Raw genomic sequence first — 20,317 nt, 5'->3', positions numbered from 1 at the left:
TAACAAGATAATTCAAAATGATCCGAGCATATACGAACATCTTTCGGATCCCCTTTAATTTCAGCAAATTGTCTCCATTGTTTTTGGCTGCAATTGATTAAATTATAATATAGTACTATTTTTAGAATATATCCTGATTAAACAAAAAGATTTCAAATTATTCAAATTGGTGTTTTTATTACTTCTAATTGTTTCATCAAACATTGTTAATGTAATATTAAATTATTATTATATTTCAATGTACACTTCTATTAAAAAAAAAAGCGTACACGTATTGAGGGCTACTGTAAATGGGGATAAAATTAATTAATCGTTTCCAAGAAAATGCATTACTGACATTTTGTATGTATGTCAAATGTGTGAACACTGTTTTTTATAAATTTTTAAATTGTTAGATTGTTGAGAGTTGCCTTTTTCCATAAATTTGTGAATAAAAGTTTGAATTGTATTTGTAGCAATTGGTAATACTTGCCTAATAAAAGGCAAAACATTTATACACATTAAAATCTCTGAAGAATACATCGATCAAATCCAGCTATCATCACGGGTTTTGTTACAGGTTTCTAAGTAACAACAATTAAAAGATAGGTTTAGGATATGGCAATCTAGCCAAAATTGTGCTCACTACTTGTACGCTTTTTTTTAAATAGAAGTGTACTTACATCATTAAACTTTTTGGTTCTCTGAAGAAGGATTGGTTTTTATTTTATTTTTTGTGTTTTACAGCAACCTTTCACGTGACAGCGAACCATTTTTTAAATCCCGCCCTCGTCGCGCGCTCAGCCAACGAACTGAATAGTTACGAGCCACAAATACCAGAGGTCGCCACTTACACTGCTTTGGCTGGTTTGTCTGCCTCACCGCGTTCGGCAGCCAATTTACAAGTCGCAGCACATAAAACTTCATTTTTGCTCCTCATAACATAATGTACTAAACTAGCCAAAAATGAATAGGGAATTTTTCCATTTTGGAATTTTTTATAAATACAGGTTAAAATTTGTAATGAAATATGTTAGAAATATGTATCTATACACATTAAAAGTAACGTTTCAAGTACTTGTAACGTTTTAAATTTATCTAGAGTTTAAGAATACGTGGGAGGATTGGGGTAATTATTTTCCTTTTCAAGAAAAATTGTGGAATTCCCTATTCATTTTTGCCCAGTTTATTATACTTAAAATCACCTGCCTACCAAGAGAAACCGCACCTGATGAAGGCCTTGTTCGTTTAGGGTGGGCCATACTAAATGATGTAAAACTCCTACCTGGAGTGCTAGCCATCCCGTACTTGTTCCAGGATTTGCTTCGACTGCTTCTAAAATCTGTGGTTCACCATCCAGCACCCCCTGGGAACGATCTCTACCACGATTCGTGGATGAAGCTTTCCTGTGTATCTCAACCGTTGCACCGTGGAAGTAAACGTTTTTGAATTAGGTAGAACCTTCTCTGGAAACTGTTCCCGGTACAGTATTTGTGCTTGCACCCCGCACCGTACACGAGAACCACGTTTGCAAAATTTGGCGTGTCAAACGCTTTAATAACAAATACACGATTATTAATACACTGCTACAATGCACCGTTTGCAATCAATAACCGACCTACGCCAATCCAACCTCCGATAAGAAAAATCTTTTTTGTCAGGCACGAGTGTATGAACCGTGTAAAAAGCGAGAGTTCGCTTTTTCTTTGCTATTGCTTTTATTATTTCTACAGGGTCATAAAAATTATTGTCCCATCATAACATCAAGTGAGACTAGTATCCCCGATAGGTGGCGCTCCTTGCGATGGGACAACCATTTATAATGACCCTGTACTATGAAACCAAAACAGTGGCGTGACCACAATTTATTGTCTAAATTGCCATGCCATTTGTGCACGTCCTTTTACGTTTTTGAAAAAAACAATATTTTTCCATTGACGCAAGAGTATTCACTACTTACGTGTTTAAATATTTCCGTGTTTTTTGATTACAAGCTGTACAATAGGAGTCGGAAAAATACTAACAGCTTACAAAACTGACCAGCTCAACATAGCAAAAAACATTTTCATTCTCCCCCCTACGAAAGTGTAACTTTCTATTTTAATAAGGCGATTGAAAGCGAAAGTAAACATGTTAGGGGATCAGTTGCTAGCTATGAAAAACTTTCTTCCCCTGGACGACAAAAAAGGAAAAATGTCAAAAACATCATTCGTTTAATTAATGACATTTTCATAAGCTTGATTGTACCTACCGGTCTTTTGAATTGTCCGGCAACACACTTCTGCACGCAATATATGCAGCTTCTTCAATGAAATGCATTTTAAATTAAATTATGACCAAGTATTCAACGACAACGATATTTGATAAATGTCACAAAATAATGTTTTTGTATTGTTACTAAAGTAACGTTAACAACTAATTTTATTATAATCACTCTGTCACGTGCTTGGAGTTTTTAAATAACCTCGGCTACGCTTACGCTTCGCCTCGGCCATTTAAAAACACCTCGCACATAAAAGTAGTCTTTCGCAGCTTGTATTGTAAATAACTATTTTCTGCTAATAACATCAAAATAAGTACATAGTTTCTTTTCATTTTTTCGTTTCGTTCTCAAACAGTTATTTAAATTTCGTCAGGGTCGGAAAGTTATGTGAATCAGTCTGTACATAGTAGTTGCAAATATCTTAATCACAAATCAATAAAGAAACACATTGGAGACCACTTATTCATTATGCATTATCGATTATTTAAGCAGAAAATAGAATATTAAGCACTTTAATAAAACCCACTAATAAAAATATCATGTGACATGGAACCTAATTAATTAAAGTTTAATATTTTATTGACTGGCAGACAAAAATAAACACTTTCAATCTATTAAATGAAATAGATATCAAATACATTCATCACTTAAATTTTGTATGAGATATTTGTTTCTTTTTGATAAGTTATGTGGCGATCAGTTCTTTGTAAAATAACACAAAATGAGTTTCAGACTTTTGAAGCTTGTCTTCATCGTTTATAGATATTTAGCAATCACTCCAGTTAGTATTACCGTTAAAAAAATTACAGTTTTTCAAAAACTTCACTCGATTCTGGTGATAATTCTCATGAACCTTGGCATCGCAGTATCATTTAATAATAGACACTTTTATTCTGGATTTATTCCTATCAAAGCTATAGTGTGTATGTTAATTGATGCGGGCTTATTTATTTTTCATACCTACATCGTTCTGGCTCCAAGTTTTGTGAAAACTCGTCAGTGGGACATATTACTAAAACATCTAAAAACGCCGATACTCAAACCCTGCATTTCATGCAAGGAAAAGCACACATTTCCGTACTATTTAGGATTTGTGTTCATTCAGCTATATTATTTATTTGTCGTGATATACACGAGTTACGTTTGGTCTTTTGTTACAATCTTTAATTACATGGAAGGTTATGGAATTGTTATGGTTCAGTTTTATCATGTGTATTTGTATAATTTTCTTCTTTGTCTAATTATGAATATTTTGCTGTCACGTTATAAACACTTGAATATTTTTCTTGCACAAAACTTACAACAACTAAAAATAGAAAAACCTTTAACCAAAAATTTTGCAAATTTATTAAACAGAGCAGAATTTATGTTACAATTTTTAAAAAAATCTGTTGATATATTTAATGATCTTTTTGGCTGGCCGATCACTTTGATTGTCGTTCTGGCTGGTTTACAGTTACTGAATTACTTGCATTATCTATTTATGACCAGTTCAAAATATGATCCTAGTTTACAATGGATGCTTGTTACGTCAGACTTGATGAATTTGTCAGCAAATATGGTATAAATATTTTTTCAACTTTTTTGTCACTATTCACGACAATATTTTTCAGGTGACTACAGTGGCGATGATACTGATGTGCGATTCTCTGCTGAAAGAAATCGAGAATACGGTAAATTTGTCTCTCGAGATGAAATTGTTTTTAACGGAAAGAAAACAGAAGCGTTTATTGAGACAGTTCTCAGATTTTCTTTTGAATAATGTTCCAAATATTTCGGCCGCCAGATTTTTTATAATTACAAGATCAACTATTCTTACTCTGCTAGGCACTGTAGTATCATCATTTATTATTATGGTTCAATTTGAGACGAATAACTAACACTGATTTAACTTTGTCAAGTAATACAGGGTAAGTTACATAAGGCTTATTTCTGAATTTATTTTGTACGCAACCAAAAATACTAACGACGCTGACCGCTGACATTTTTAGCCAAATTACATACCTACGTTGATTACTAAATTAAATCACTTTATAAACGATATCAAGTGGTCAGCGTCATTAGTATTTTTGGTTGCGTATATAAGCCTTATGTGACTTGTCCTGTATAAGTGTAAGCCGATTCATCAAGCAATCAGAAACATGTTGTGATGGTCCGAATAGATTTCCTAAACTAAGATTTTTGAATTTTCGCTAATTTCAAATCCATTTATTGGGAGCTAAATTTTTGTTACTTGTTTTATTTCCCTCCACCACCCGGCGGTACGGCAATTTTGCCGGAGTACATACACTACTCGTATTACGGATATTACTATCAAGTACTCGTAATAGTGCAGTGCTAATCAACATAATTACCGGGGTCACGCCTCCACGTTTTGACTTTGTTGTGTTTTTATATTATGTTTTGTGTCAGTGTTAAGGAACGTCCTTATGATATGACATGAGTATAATAATATTCCTTTTTGAATTTCAACTACCAATGTGTTCCCTAAATCCAGAATTTTTAAATTTTTAAAAAGAGATTGCGGTCCTATTCCCGTTGCTGAAATTATAAGTGGTAAAATCGAAATTTTTTCTAAACACCAAAGATTTCTCATAACAACGGAGAGCTCTAAATATTTATTAATTTTTGTGTTATATGTCTGTGTTATATTGTGTGAATATCTAAAAGATATGCTTGCTTTTGTTGTTTATTTAAAATAATAATGTCTGGTCTGTTATGCTGAATATGAATGTCAGTTAAAACTGTGCGATCAAAATATAATTTGTAATTGTCATTTTATAAACAACTTTCTGGTTGATAACTATAATGTGGTTGTATATCCTTTAATAAATTGAATTTAACAGCTAAGTTCATGTGTATAATTTTAGCGAATATATTATGGCGTTTTTTATATTCGCTTTGAGCCAAAACGGTGCTAGAAGAAATGATGTGTTCAATAGTTTCACCTTCAGTTCCGCAAATCCTACATTTATCGATGATCGATCGCAAACCGCATATGTGTTTTTTATAATTTCTTGTATTTATAACACGATCTTGTGTGAATCTCTTAGGGTGAATATTTGATTTCTTAAGCCATGCATGAGAAGCCTGAATATTAATTTCTGGTTGATCCAGTTCTTCAAAGTATCTCCCATCTAAAGACTTCTGTTTTATATTTTTATAGTGTCAGGTATATTTGGCTCAACAATATCTGAAATTATATGATCACTTAAATTTAAAGGTGTGTAACCTTTATCGGCCGAAACCAAAGCATTAAAAAAAGTGTTATGACGAGTTCTATTGAGAATTAATCACAGAAATTGAACACACTTAACTAAATGTGGCCTCGCGCATGGGCGATTTTTAAATCGAAAGATCCAAATAAAGAATCCTGTACGACCTATTAGCCGTTCACGATTGTTTTAAACACGCAGCAGGCCAAGATATTTTTTTGTTGGATTGGCGTCAGGTCCTGTCACATTACGTTTCGTTTTTAATTATTCGCCTTGTTGTCAATTCCGTCATTAATTTAGTGTTAGCAGAATATAGCCTAAGGGAGTCCGTTTCGGCTCAGGGACGCGAGGGTCGCGGGTTCGATTCCGACCCAGGGCGAAAAAAAAAAAAAGGCTATATTCTATCTCGTGATTCGGAAGTCACGTTAAGCCATTGGTCCCGGTCTATTGAGTTGGTCACCATGCCCCTCATAGATTTGTAAACCAGTCCTAGACTGTGTAACAACATTTACCCATTTTAATACATTAGGAATAGGAATGTTCTTAAACGAGAACACTGCGCTTCAAATATGTATATGTTTCATTTCAATTAAAGTTTTAAATTATTGTTCTTAATGCGTTCACTGATTTAAAAAATGTAGCAAACTGGCAGCAATGTTCGGTTCAATTATAACCTAAAATAGATTTATTATGACAAATCACAATACTGCCAATTAAAATGCCAGATTTTCATAAATAATCCGAATTTGAAAGAATCGTGAACGGTATATAGAAAACAACTTTTTCTAATTTGCTGGTATAACAAAGCTGTTAACGCATTCATTTTGAATGCGTTAATAAGCTATTAACACATCCGTAATCTAGGAACTTTTTTCAGTTGGTCACACACATTGCCGGCAGCAAATTGACTGTGGTATTCTCTGCTACCGGGTGATCAAGAAGGACTGTTTAAGTTGGCAATACAATTAGGAACATTTTTTTATTCGGCTATTTACAACACTGCAGCCGGATATGTTTTTGTGGATTTATATGACAGATATCTGACGTAGCATTAATAACGACAAAATGGTAGGTTATGAGAGTAAAAATTAACGGCAAAAAGAAATCAAAGTTGGAATTCGGAATAGTAATCTAAAAATTAACTAAAGGAAATTCTCGAAGTGCTCCCCATTTTGCTCTAAACAGCATGTTTAATTTGAAATGTCAAATTTGACTTGTCATTGATGCGGCTGTCAGTTTGAAGCCGTCAACAGCCGGAAGGTACCTACTCCAGTTGTACCATTTAAAAATAAAATTCAGCAACTTAAACAGTCCTTCTTGGCGTATTTGGCGTATTTCTGGATAATTCACCTTTAATTGCAATTTCACTTACGAAAAATGTCAATTAAGTATGTTTAGTCTAGATTCAAATTTAGAATTTTACTTTAAATGTTAAGTATGAAATAAAAGTGTCACCAACTGTCACAAAATTCCCTAAATTACCAAAATTGATTTTTTCTTCAAACGTGACATTATACTGCTGGACCGTAGTGCTGGACATGATAAATTGACACTTCATTGTCATGGCATCTGACCAGCTGACCAGCGGCTGTAAATTATTATCTTCGCTGAGGAGCGGCTGTAAAGGCAGCCTTATGGGTCTGTCATAATGTTATGATGTTAGTGCAGATGGCAATGGTGATATTAGTAGTCCAGTGTTCACAATAATGTTAACGGAATTTTACTCTTAAAACTCGCACCAGCCTGTAGGCGGAGTCTTATAAGCTGCCAACGTGGTGTGAACTGTCACTGCGCCTGCGCGTGCGTGAAATTCTCGATGGTGATTGGTAGATGTTAACGATGATGTTAAAGTACCAGAAAATTTCTGGATCACCTAACATCGTTTCTAACATTAACATCACCGTCGCCATTATTGCGAACAGTTGAAGGTTTTACCAATGTTCTGACTAACACTAACATTAACATTACCATTAACACTATTGTGACAGATACTTTACACCAAGGCAACAATTGGCAACATGTTGCCTGCAACATTTTTTAGTAATGACCGGCAACATTACTAAAAAATGTTGCAGACAAGACGTTGCTAATTGTTGCCTTGGTGTAAGGCCGCCTTAAAGTTAATGGGCCGTATCACGACACCGTTATTAAAGTTATCGTTAACTAGAGTCGTGATTAAAGTAAACATAAAACGATATAGATTTATGCAATTATAACCTGCCAGAAAGAGATGAATTCGTCACCAAGGTAATTGGAGTCATGATTAAATTTAATAGGGATGTCGTGATACGGCACATTATCTCTGCTGACGAATAAAATAGGTAAATCATTCATTTGACATTTCTAACTCAAATAACAAATTCGTGTCTGTGACATATTGAAAGCTATGTTTAAAAAAATTCTGGTTAAGTAGGCTATGAAAAACAATTAATTCAAGTGTAAATCTGATTATCGTTATAATTGTTTTTAACAAACTGTAATAAAATGACAATTTCAGGAAAAGTTTGAGAATGGTTCTTTTCTTCGATTCTACGAGAATTGGCGTTGACGCCAAGATTTGATACTGCCCCCGTGGACGGATCCCACCGTTCGTTCGTCGTATACGTGGTATACGTAAACCTAACAGGTTTACTAAGGTTATGTACTGTTACGTTATTATTTTCTCCTGAATTACTACACCGACAAGAGAAAACTTAAATCTCCCAACTTCACCGGGGGAAATTTAAATAACGCTTTCTGAGACTGATTGGTTCCAGGTCCGACACATAAACACACTTACGTCTCGAGAGCGAGGCTGTTGAAGTAGAAATGATGTTACGCAAACACGGTGTTATACAGGCGACAAGTAACTACTTAATTCCAACTTAGATGCCGCTACGGGCGAAACACAGTCGACTATGCAAGGTGATGCTAGGATACAAACCAAGAGTTATTCCAAAATATCCAAATCAAAGTTATGGGCCTTGAGAAGACCAAATAAGACTATCCAAAGTTAACAATATAAAGGCTAAGTTATGCGTGAACTGAGGGTTCTCAAGGTAACACGCTGAAGGCGCTTAAAGCTAGTTTAAATGGACAAACAGTGCCGGTACTATCAGGCTAAATCTCGAAGTTACAAATGACCAATTAATAAAATTTATAAACCAAACTTCCCTTACACCGGGTCTGGGGCTTGAAATCCAATAAGAGTCCTTGGGTGAGCGAGCCGGAGGAAGGTCCTCCGAGTCCTTCTTCCGCCGCTGGTTTATCACGCCGTCCGTATCCTCGGACAGTCCTCGGGGTCCTTCCTCCCCGCAACACTCCCTAGGGATAGGCGTGAATTAGTCAGGTTTAGCCCCGGTGCAAAAAAATATAAAATGATAATGAAATGATAAAAATTAATAAAAAAACTTCCGAGAGCCAGCGAGCGCGTCGTTTCTGGCGAGGTCACTCCAGGTCCGATAACGTGAATCAACGTAAAAGAACCGTGCCAAGATGGCGGACAGTAAAAGAAAGACGCTGAAGGACCTTGCCAGATATGAGTTGCTCCTGGACTCGGGTTCCTCGGCCAGGGACAGTCCGGTGTGAGGTCCTGCTCTCCGGAGGGGTCCTGGGGGATGACGTCGGTCCAACAGGGTGGTGAAATTATCCGCTGATGCGTAGGGTCGTTGACCCTCGTGCAGGAAGCCTTTATCCGCCGCGACGTTTCGGTTGGAATTCTTCTAAGGCGATTTCCCAGCCGAATCGGTCTTCCTCCACGGGTTCGCCAGCACCTGTTGCACTCTAAAACACCCCCTAATTTCCCCCTTTGAACACAACACTCACAACACGGATCGGTCGTAACCTCTGACCTGAACTAGTCGAGAACCCCTGACATGGCGTCTGTTCCACCTTTATATATTTTCCCCTCCTCTCGCCGAATTTACGCGGCCGGTACCGGAAGTCGGGGTCCGAGAGCCCGTTCTGGAATGTTCTAGAACGTTCTCGCCCTTACGATTTACCGCGAAATTTAAATCGTAACAGTACCCAGATCATAACCCAACAAAAACAAAGAAATCTGCGCAATAAGTGTAAACAAGTAATGTAATAACAATAAATAAATAAACCACAATTAACAATAATGTGTTTTAAATTACTCTAGACTCTAGAGCAAGTGCAAATGATAGCTTCGATGCACATTGTAAGACGCCTCTTCATGTTCTCAAAAACACGCACCAATGTGTAAGGGATTATTCGCTCCCATTCTTCCCTAATTCGGCCTTTCAGATCCTCAATTGTGTCGACAGGTTCCTTGAAAATGGTGTTTTTTAAATGAGTAAACAGGTAATAACCAAGGAACGTAAGTGCATGCCAGAGATCTCGATTGATCAACCTATCGTAAAAAATATTGCCACAAATAATGAAGTCTCCCGCGCTGTAGCTCCGTCTTGTTGAAAATACCCCTGAGCCAATTATTCATCATCATTGAGTTGATTGATGAAAACATCAAGAATGTTGTTCCGGTACCTTTCAGCCGTTATTGAATCATCAATATTATTTCGAACAAAGTTGACACTGATAGCTCAGTCTGCTGCGACAGTTGCCTGAGAGTAACCTATAGGAAATATGCTTTAAAACAAGGAAACCGCATTGGTGTACGTGTTATAAAATATGATACAGGCTGTTTGATGAAAAACGCCTCAACCCATAACTTTGTTATTTATTACCCGATTTCAATGAACAAAAAAATCAAAGATATGGTTTTTCAAGCGCTACAAAACAGTCATAAAATGTTTTTTTTTTGCGTTATCTTTAATAGCTAACGATAGTTAACTTTTTTTTTTAAATGGACACATGTAGTTTTTTTGGCTCAGTCTGGTAAAGTTTTTTTTTCTGAATCTAATGATGTATTAAAAGTTATCATTTGGTCCATAGCTAACTGAAAAAAAAAACATTTTTTTGTGGTTCAGCTTAATATAAAATTTTTAAGAGTGCCGTGAAAAACAATCGGAATACAAAGTACGATAAATGTCATCTAAACGTCAGCTTAGAAGTTTTCATCTGCTTTTTTAACATTTTTTTATGTAAGTATAAATAAGTATAAAATAACATTGTCAGTCATGCAGGATAGCAGTCATTTGACTATTATTTTATGTTCGAGTGTAATAAAAATCGTAATTAGTCAAAAACAAAAAGTTAATAGAAAAAATAATAATAATAATTATTATTATTTATGTTTTCCAAGAAAATAATAATAAAACTCTTCAAGATTGCACCTGAAAATATTCAAACTCACACTTGACATTTGTTGCTATTTGTATTCCAATTGTTTTTCACGGCACACTTGAAAATTTCATAATAAACTGAACCACAATTAAAAATTGTTTTTTTTTTTTCAGTCAGCTATGGACCAAACGATAACTTTTAATGCATCGTTAGATTCAGAAAAAAAAACTTTATCAGACTGAGCCTAAAAAACTACATGTGTCCATTAAAAAAAAAAAAAGTTGACTATCGTAAGTTACTGAAAATAACGCCAAAAATAATTATTTTATGCCTGCTTCATAGCGCATGAAAAACCATATCTTCGGTTTTTTTGTTCATTGAAATCGGATAATAAATAAAAAAGTTATGGGTTGAGGCGTTTTTTATCAAACAGCCTGTATACAGGGTATATTTTTAAAATGTGCCGAAATTTTACCTACGAGGTTGTTTGACAATGTAGAAGACTAAAAGCAATTTAAAAAAATTGTAGCTCAAAAAATAAATGTCATTTTATTTTTTGACATAGAATTTTTTAAACATTTTTCTACATGAAGATAGTAGCCCGTGATTAAAATATCTGCACAACTTTCAAAATCGCACTGTATTCAATCGCGCAAAAAACCTCATAAGCATCACGAACGTTAATGAGAATGTACCAATCTCTGACAATATTTGGAGTCGTCGCTGCGCTCCTCCTCCAAACAATTGTCTTCGATCGGTACATTGTCATTACCGTTCTTTATACTTAATTAAATCATTTACCAAAGGAAATATCTCAGTGTCTCCGCAACTCGTGCAAACCCATGAACCAAACAAGTACAATGTATAAGATTTTCATACAAATGATTCAGCGATTTACTAACCTTGACCATATATGGAGCAGCATCCGAAATCATCAACACAATTTTTTTTCAGTCGGTACAAGGCGGTAAAAAAACGACTCAGACTGTCCTGTACAAATCTAACGACAGTTTTATGGTTTGTTCTTTCCAATTCTTTAGTGAAAATTAAATAAGCTGTTGCGGGGGTTTCTATTTTTTATTTATTTTTCCTATCAATAAATTTGCAATTTATTTGTAGTTTCATCCACAGTAAACGAGATATACTTATTTCCTCAGAACTATGTTGTCCAGTGGTAGCGAATCAGATGTATTTCACAGAGTCTATTATATGGTGTAAATATTATGTTCATTTTTTCTCGCTTGCTTCATCATAATGGAGTGACTGATCAGTTGCTCTTTACAACAGAAACAGCCCCTTCCAATTTATTGTTAGTATTATACAGGATGGGGCATCGTATACGCGCACGCGAGAAATCGCGACTTTCACGAAATTTTTCACACTTACCTGGCTATTGGTAAGGTACATCTCATAATTTTTTGATAATTTTTCACTTACAAACAAAGTCAAAAAAAAAAAATAAAATGTAAATTTCAACCAAAAAGTCAAATTCTGATTTTTATACTAATCTACCCAGATTCACTTCCTAAAATTATTTACGAAATCAGCGGAAAAAAACACCAATTAGATTTTGAATTAAACGCAGTTTTGCATTTCAACTTTCAAAATCATTTTTATTTATGACCTGCTACTTGTGCTGTCGTAAATTTAGGTGCCAATGGAAACTGTTAATTTTATGGTAAAAAGGTTTAAAACGGTCGGCTATTCCTTTTGTTCGGAAATTATACCATTGTACCGTAAATCACGCGTCTGGTTTGCGTTTAAATAAAAAAGCGAATTATTTAGCTAACCAAGTCAAAATTTGTAATTGTGCCACCAGGGTTTGATGCGCTAGCAGATACAGATTCATTTAGTGTAAAAACTTTATAGGTAAATTAACAGTTAAATTTAGAAAACTAATAAAACTGTTACGGCTTTATTTATTAACAAAAAAAATTTAAAAAATTCTCAAATATACCTTATCAATAATTAATTAGGTATATAAAATTTCGACAATTTAATTAAGTTGCGATTTCTCGCGTGCGCGTACCTATACGATGCCCCACCCGGTACAGGGTGTCACAAATAGACAAGTCTATAGCTCCCTTATTTATCGGAAGATTTCAATTATCTCTATACCAAATTAAATGGTTGTGAATAGGCTACAAAATGGCCTTCTAAATTCACGTAAAACCCCCAAAGGCTTCAAGGTTAAACTGTAAAAAAAAAATTTTTTCAAATGCGAACACATACTTTTTTTAGTAATTCTAAACAAATTTGACGTCATGAATAATTAAAGCAACTTAAAATAAACATTATGACAAATAAAAATTGTTCTGTTTCAGCGTTTTCAACACATGTCAATAATTTTGAAGTTACTGAATTTATTCCATAAATAGTTGCCACACAGTATAATGAATTGTATAATGTATTGCTAAAATTTGTCCAGCGAGAGATTGGTTCACATAAAAGTCATAAAATTCTACGTAGAGCAAGGAGTAGCTAGCGCACGTAAAATTTGAAATATGTATATCATTCAAGCAGTAACACTTTTGCCATGAAATGATGCTCTAATGAATGTATTCTAGTGCATTTTTTAGTGTTGGGTTAATTTAGTACAATTTAAAAAAATCTCCCAATGTCTCGGTGGACGAAGTTTACTAAATAGTGGGACTACTCCTACAAGTTTTTGATAAACTTAAACTCACATAAGTAATATCAAACGACTTTTGTGGCAAGTGCAGTCTGAAATCCATTTAATCCCACTGAGGATGTCATTATTATAATTTGTAATAATGTTGATCTAGGTTTATATGTATTTTTACTGACAATTTATATTTTTCCTGGCAAGGCATTTTTAATTCAGTGTCATAATTAGAGATAAAAGGATATGCAGCGTGATTCATATTGTATCATACAAACTGTAACCAGGGGTAGATTCCAACCCCTAGACACTCTTACAAAAATATCTAGGTCCTAACGTTAAAATTGTTGAAGATAAAGCATGTTGAAGAGTGTACGTCCTCCTTTTAAGAACTGCAGATAAATGAAAATATTTTACGTTAAAATAAACTGTCGGGCATTGTTGTCAAAATGAAACTAAAGCTACCTTTATAATATCAATATTTTCTCTATAGCAACAATTCTTTGCTTCTATTATGACATTCATGACATTTGTTATACCTTGGACATAAAAAATAAATTAGCGAAGAATCGCATTTACTAATAGTGAAAAAACCGATTTGGTAATTTTTGGCAATTTTTGATGTATGACTTAATATTTTATTGACAAGGGTCTTTTGAGACCGGAATCTGCCACTGATTAAAATATTTATGAAACAATATGAATCACTCTGTATACATAAAATAAATCAACAATTTATTCATGTTGTCACGCTGGGCTGTTTTGTAGGCTCAATTAATGGAATAACTTTAAAATAATAATTATATGTGTTAAATTACTTCAGAATTGTGAATTCCTTCCAATTCAAAAACCACTTAAATGTTTGTTATAAACCATTAAATTATTTGAAATTTTACAATGTGAAAAACGTATTAAGCGTTAAATGTAACAGAGAACGTGGGAATTCTGTAGTTTTTCAACAATGTTAGTCGCTTTAGGAAAATGATAATGATGATTTTGTTTTTTTAAGATGGCGTATCCTAATCATCAGCACCGATAAGTTTTCTACCCAGTTTGTTGCTTTTGAATTCTGATGCGAAATGATAAGGATATTCTAATATACCTCAGGCATCTACATATAACATTTATTTAAAATGATTTAGTTAGTGTTATACTTTATTGATAATATATAGGTGCATATATTTTTCTTTTTATTATCAATATAAAAATTTTAATATAAATTAATAATGAAAATCATTTAATTGCATGATTGTGTCACATTCAGATCAAGCTGCATCATAACAATAATCAAAGTAGTTACAGTGTTTAACATGCTACCTATTGTAGACATCTTGATGTCGAAAAACCCAGCTGCAGAAAATTTAGGAAAATTATTTATTATAAAATCAATAAACTCATTCACTTCCAATCTTTGCTTCGACGTAGTACATGGAAAAGATTTTCTTAGTTTATATGCAAAGTTTACCACGTTGCATGCTTCCTTCAACACACTATTACACTTAAAAATCAATACACAGTTGCCAATCTGAAACGATATACTTTACAAAATATTCGCAAAAAAATTTACCTTCACTTACAAAAATCATGAAAACTAGACATATATTTGATACAACAAACTGGCTGAACTTCACAGGATCAAATCGAAAAAAGAATATATCATCAACGTAATTAACAAAATGGAGAGTTGAATAAGAGATAGTTAATAGTAGCGGAATGCCAAAAATTGCGTTGAAGTTATCAGTGGCCTCTTTTAATACATAGGCAATATGTTCGATCTTCCTCATAAAATATGTAAATTCTTCACCTGATCGTGATTTTGTAGGGACTACATTCTGCACGTAGTCTGATAAAAGGTAAGTCAAGTAGCGGTATCTTGACAGCAGCATGTCAGACGTAACGTAGATTAAATATCCGAATAGGAATTGTGTGTACAGTTCTGTATCAAGAACAGCAATATCTTGGGCGGTTTTAAAAACGACGATTTGATTGAAAGCATAATTAGAACAAGAAACTATTATCCAGAAAAATATATTCAACATCAAGAATCCCCAGTAATATGGTATTTTGCTGTTGGGAATGGTACTCGGCTTAATAGCTTTGATTAGTTCTTTCCATTGTTTCTCTCGCCAAAATGTCATCGATAGAGTCACGTAACAGTTGAAGACGTAGGCTATAACATCCATCAAGACACTAATCACAAATTTTATGTGAGTGTACGATTTTAGATATCCTCGATCCCCACTAGAAGTTATTATCCCAACAGTCAACAGTGACACTATTAATAACGAATATAATTTCGTGATCATATCTTGTTTTCTAGGGGGTGGTGCTATACCTAAAATTTTATTAACATTTATTACTAACTTGAATAACCGGGAACTCATGGCTGTAGAAATTGGACAATAACTAAACTAATGTGATGAATTTGTATTAGTATAATCATTCAACAGTCTTGACAAAATTGGATGGCATAAATACAACAGGTAAAGGTTTTACATTAATGATATTGGAAGTATTGATTGCTTTTCTATTGTTTACATTTTTACCACAAGTCAGACTGAATTCTTTCAAACACTAGTATATAGGTAACAAAAATTATTCACTTTCACAATTAATCATTATTATTTTTAAATAATATAAATTCAAATGCAGGTTAAAATTTAAATAAATAGAATGTAATCAAAGCGAACAACGCATGATGCTCTGATCACGGCACCAACGAAATGAATTATGAACATGAACAGCATTAAAATAATTTGAGATGCGATCTATGTGATCCTGATAAGATTTGAATTTTCTCCCCTGTTAACGTGAATTCCACGAGATATCTCCTTGAACCTCGGTTATAGTATAATGAATCGTAAATAGCAAGGTGTCAGTAGACCCATTTATGGGTGGTGTGGCTTCATTTTGTGCACTGCGCCGGACCAAAGCTAATTGAGAACGGTGGATATTGGCGGAGTCTCTCCGACCACGAAGACCCCAAGGAACGAATAATGAATGAAAATGTTTTAAGACTATTTTAGAAAAGTTCGCCTTCGCGGGAACGCGTTTCCCCAATAAAAATTATACATATACTCCGCCATGGTGGATTTGAAGCAAATTAAATGCAATGTTTTGAAGATAGTTTTGTCATAATCGACATCTCAAAGACAATAATTTGCTTTTTTTACTTTAGTGCAAGAAAAGAACTAAAAATGGCAGTGAAATTAAATCTTGGCTACAAATAAGGTGGAAGAATTAGAGAAATAATTTACCTTGTAATTTTACAAAACGTGAAATGAAAATGACTGCTGTCTGTACTGAACGTATCTCCGGTTACTTTAGAGATCAAACTCCGAGTTAGAGAGCTCTGTCATGGTTCCGCTCTGGTTTTGATTATTTTTGAACACCCCATATTCGTGCCTCCTACTTGACCAAAATGGCCAATCAGCTCTAGATTGGCGACTTTAGCCAATCGCGAGAGCTTTTCCACATTTATAGAATTTTTTATGTAACCGTTTTTGTCTTCCATTATAATCTTGAATGTTTAAGATTAGCTTTTTGTCTGCACCAGACCGAATGTACATAATTTTTGGTTGGATTAAAAATCTGAAAATGACTAAATTTCTGAATCTATGGAATAATTGTACATCCACAAGGCAAACAGATATAAAATTAAACAATTCATCGATGACGTCAAGTCCATTCAAAAATCAAAAAACCACCAACGTCCCATTATCCTCGATAATTATTAATTACTATCGGCAACGCTGTTTAGTGTAAAATTTGGTGAGACTTGTAATTTTGAGGTTAAATGTTTATTAAGTGTCTTGTTTTTCTGGGCATGTTTAAGTAAAAATAATAAGAATCAATAAATAAATGAAACGTGCTGCTAATAAAACAATATGAACGAAATTCAAAGCAATTGAATTTTATTTTGAATCAAATAAATGTCATAATTTATAGTTACCAACATAGTATGAAAAAATATCTACCTGGGTTTTTTTTTATTTTTCCAACCTAAAGCAACAGGTGGTGGTTCTTTGATTTTTGAATGGACTTTACACGCATTGCTTCGTGATTCTGACTATAACTATAGTGCAATTTTTATCCTTTTGAGGTGACGTCACGAATTCCTTCCTCGCTTTCTCTTTATTGAAACGACAGAAACAGGAAAAAAAACAAAAAAAGACACGTTTATTTATTGATGGTCAGTTGGAGGTTATCTAATGCTCCTGTCAATTTGGCAATTTTTAATTTCTTTCGCTTATTACATTGATTACAAACATAACCTTTCGAAGCAATAGTCAACAAATTTGAAACATTATGGGCCAGTTTATAGAAGCGAAATTAAGTTAATCGTAATCAAATGCGAGATTAACTGAACACGTGATCAGATTGAACCAATCGAAGTTTCGGATTGATGGGTTAATCGCGCATTAAAATTTAATTCGAATTAAATATTTAATTCTCATTCTATAAACTGGCCCTATAGTTATTTATGATCAATTCAAATTTGTTTCTGATCCTAGCTCAAACATACGTGAAGTTACTAGATAATGACGTCATCGCAAAAGGGTAAAAATTGGACTATACTGCTACCCTTTTTTTCCTTTCAACCCCTGTTCTACTTTGTTTTGTTACTTTTCTAACAAGTGCAAACGAAGCGTTTAGTTTCTAATTTGCAATTTTCGCCCTTTCATTTCGCATTTGACAAAAATTTGAAAAAAGGTTACTTAAGTAAATAATGAGGATTACATATTCTGGAATTATAAAATATTTCGCTAACGAAATAGCAGAAGAAAAGTGTTCCCTATAACGAACATTAAACAAAATGTTGGTGTAAGTTATTAATTATAAATGTGTGTATTTATATACATTTTAAAATTTGGTTTGTTTAAAAGGAGTCTAGGTAAATTTAAATTTTCGTTAAATAGATTGAAAAATAAATTCTAATGAAAGCCATAAAAATGCAATACTTATAATAATTATTATTATCACTAATTATATTATTGTTGTCGACATGAACTAATAAAATGTGGAAAGTAGTTTTATATTTCTTTTTTAATATAATAATATTTAAGATTTTTAATCAAAAAATTCAAAGTCACTCTCGTCACTAGAACTATCTGCACCTAAGTTTATGATCATTTCTGGAACTCTTACTTCTAGGCGACGTTCATTTAACAAATACATAGTTATCTTCATTTGCAATAACACCACTACAAACATTTTTCCAAATTGTATTAAACTTAATCCTAGCGCTAAATTCATGTTCCGCTAACATGTTTGCGTCACTCAGTTTAAAAGTTAGGTTTTTTTTTTGCCACACTGTTTTTTACCGAAACCCAAATTTTTTATATCAGATTAAGATCCGGTTGATACGGAGGTAACCTCAGTATATTATGACCATGCCTCTCTAACAATTCATCAAATTTATATATTATATGCCGTTTTTTGTGTCTCTTAATAATAACTATTTTCTTCAAAGGATATATTTTTCTGCATTAGCCACTCTTTCATTTCTGACTTTCTGGACGCGGACGTAGGAGCACGGTTTAATTGTACATTATGATAAGATGCATTCTCTGTCACTACCACGCTGTTTTGGAACAAATTTGGTATCAACTTCTCTTTCTCTTCATTCTCTGCATTCATATCATCATGGTAGTCTGTACTTTTACTTTTACATCCCGACAAAAATTTACAAGGCATTTGGCACGAAACCCATTTCTCCTCTTTAAAACAACGTACTACCTTTCCATCCATAGTCATTTTTTAACTTTTGATTTAAGTGCTCCATAGTCACTCGACATTTTTCAGTAATATGAAAATTATAAACAAAATTTCCGAAATCACCTAACTTCATAGTCTTCCAAATTAGTGATCGTACATTTTCGGTGACTTTTTGGTGGTGAATTCAAAATAGGAATTCCATTATTTCTCTGAGCTCAGCTCAGATTCAGATCTTTACGTAGTTTTAAAATTAGCTCGACACTTCTGAGGGAAACTTTTGTGTATTCGGAAACCCGTTCTTTAATTTTTGTCACCGGTTCAAAAGGAAAAGTTATTCTCATATAATCAAACATATTACAAATTATTTCTCTACTTTGACCGTGAATAACTTTCTTATTGCCAATATGCTGCATTTTTGTCGAAATCACGATAACACGAACGTCTCTGAGAAATTTGACAGTGACAATACAATTTTGTGACATTTCTCAATTTTTTGCTTCCGCTACCAAATTTGAAAATACCTCTACTTCATAAAGAAAAAACGAAATTGAAAGCTATTACGTCATGAAATAATACATTGTAAATAACATAACAGACTTTTTGTTCATCTGTTTTATTCACATTAGAATTATTCCAGTCTTTTATTTAAGGTAGGTAATAACAGGTGTTCCGTTATTTACATTTGAAAGTATCATTTACATTGTAAAATTTTGTCGTGACAGTTTTCATTAATATTTCCTTTATTATTAAAAATCAATCAATCAATGGGACGTTTTATTCCATTAGATCTAAAGATAAAACTTTCAAAGTTTAATTTTTTTTACTTATGCATCTTTGACATAATGATGAAGTACCAAGTTTATGTGACAAATTGTACATCTTTAGTCAAACTTTTTATAATTTGCTAATATTAATCTAATTTTTATTTCTGTTTAAAGCAGTTTTGGAGGAAACTTAACACATTTAAGACAACATTATCTGATGTTACTTACGTCTGCCTTCGTCCTATATACATATTTAATCAATGTCGGTACTAATGGTTGTTCATTTAATATTCTGGTGGCATCACCTATGGAAATCTTTTGTTTTGAAAAACGGATGTCGCAGCGTTAAAACACGACATAACCTCACTATAAAATAACAGCATGACACGAATTATGATAAAAAAGTAACACAATTACAATTCACGCACAAATTAATCAATTTGTTAAATTAGGTGCTGGAAATGTTTACCTTCTTCTTTTTGTAACAATTTATGGTACGTTCCTACTTTCCTACACAAGGTTCACTCTGTTGCATTGCGATAACTGACAAACTGAAGTGTGGATCATTTAT

General features: G+C 33.5%; 1 long non-coding RNA gene across 1 annotated transcript in view; it reads left to right on the top strand.

Moving 5' to 3' along the window:
* Positions 1-9,011, top strand: part of LOC138128734 (uncharacterized) — a 136,339-nt gene extending 127,328 nt beyond the window's left edge. Inside the window, exons 3-4 of the long non-coding RNA XR_011158886.1 lie at positions 1,297-1,461; positions 7,955-9,011. This is a non-coding gene — a long non-coding RNA (uncharacterized lncRNA). The remainder of the gene's footprint in view (positions 1-1,296; positions 1,462-7,954) is intronic.
* The last annotated feature ends 11,306 nt before the right edge of the window (positions 9,012-20,317 follow it).

This window comes from Tenebrio molitor, chromosome 4 (genome assembly GCF_963966145.1).
Source record: "Tenebrio molitor chromosome 4, icTenMoli1.1, whole genome shotgun sequence".
Lineage (NCBI taxonomy): Eukaryota > Metazoa > Arthropoda > Insecta > Coleoptera > Tenebrionidae > Tenebrio > Tenebrio molitor.
Note: the sequence above shows the minus strand (reverse complement) of the source record. Positions and strands in the feature narration are given on the sequence as shown.